Genomic DNA, 1,202 nt, shown 5'->3' with positions numbered 1-1,202 from the left:
AACAGAAAAGTGCAATTTTGCACTGAGAGTCATAAGGACCAGAGCTCTTACCCAGTATCAACATTAAAGTGCATCTGTGATTGCCTGGGGATGGGATGGGAAGAATCACAACAGGCATGAGGAAACTTTGTAAAGGGAAATAATTTGGGGATTTCTTCTTATGAAGATAAACACTAGATAAGCCATTAGAATACTTACCAACAAAATAATATTATAGGATGTAGTAAATCTCAGCAGAGAATTATACACTAGTATGGAGATCCATATGTAAGCACAGACTGTATATAATTTCCTCTAGACGAATGTCTAAATATTAGTCATGTATAAGAGATCTCCAGCATAGAATGTTTAAGGATTTATTTTTAAGGAACTGTTTTAAAACATCAGATACTACTAACAAAAGGATAAGATATATGGGAATTATCCAATCAGTTTCAAAACATATGAATTATTTTTAAAAATTTAGGCTACATATAAATTTTAAAATAAAGTTATATTAAGTCAAGATGTTTATATATGAATACATTACCAGTAATTCCAAAACATGTACAACTGCAAGAATGGGATCCTAAGTAGAATAAGTTATACGCCATGTATGTATAATATGTCAAAATACACTCTATTGTCATGTGTACCTAAACATCAAAAAACAAAATATTTTAAAAAGTTGCATAGGAGAAGATGGAACATAACACTAATTCAAGTATTTAATTCAACATGTTAACTTTTAAAGTGGCAAAGCATACATTCTAATCTCTAACATACCCCTTTTACTAACAAAATCCTCTTTACAATATAAAATGCTGATGTCTTTCGGATCTAAAAATGTAATGATATCATTAAACATAATTACAGCATATTAGAAACAACATAAAATGAAAACCTGGCATTCGGATTTCAAACAAATCACATTTTCCCACAGATTAAAAAAATTCAGATGTATCATTTACATATCTTTATGGGGTATATCACAATAATTTAATATATGTATACAATGTGAGTTTTATCATACAACATTGACTTTACATCCAGCAGGTCACTATAGTGCCATCTCCCTTTAGTTTTTTGTGATTAATGACTTTGCATATAATTCATATTATGGCAGATTTAGAGAGACTGTCTCTGTATGCCCTTCAAGAATGGGGACATTCTAGCATTTCAAGCAGACTTTGGTATATGACAGATGAGTCTGAACACCTGAG

Source organism: Marmota marmota, unplaced genomic scaffold, assembly GCF_001458135.2.
Source record: "Marmota marmota marmota unplaced genomic scaffold, marMar, whole genome shotgun sequence".
Lineage (NCBI taxonomy): Eukaryota > Metazoa > Chordata > Mammalia > Rodentia > Sciuridae > Marmota > Marmota marmota.
The sequence above is the reverse complement of the archived record's forward strand: the minus strand, read 5'-3'. Positions refer to the sequence as shown.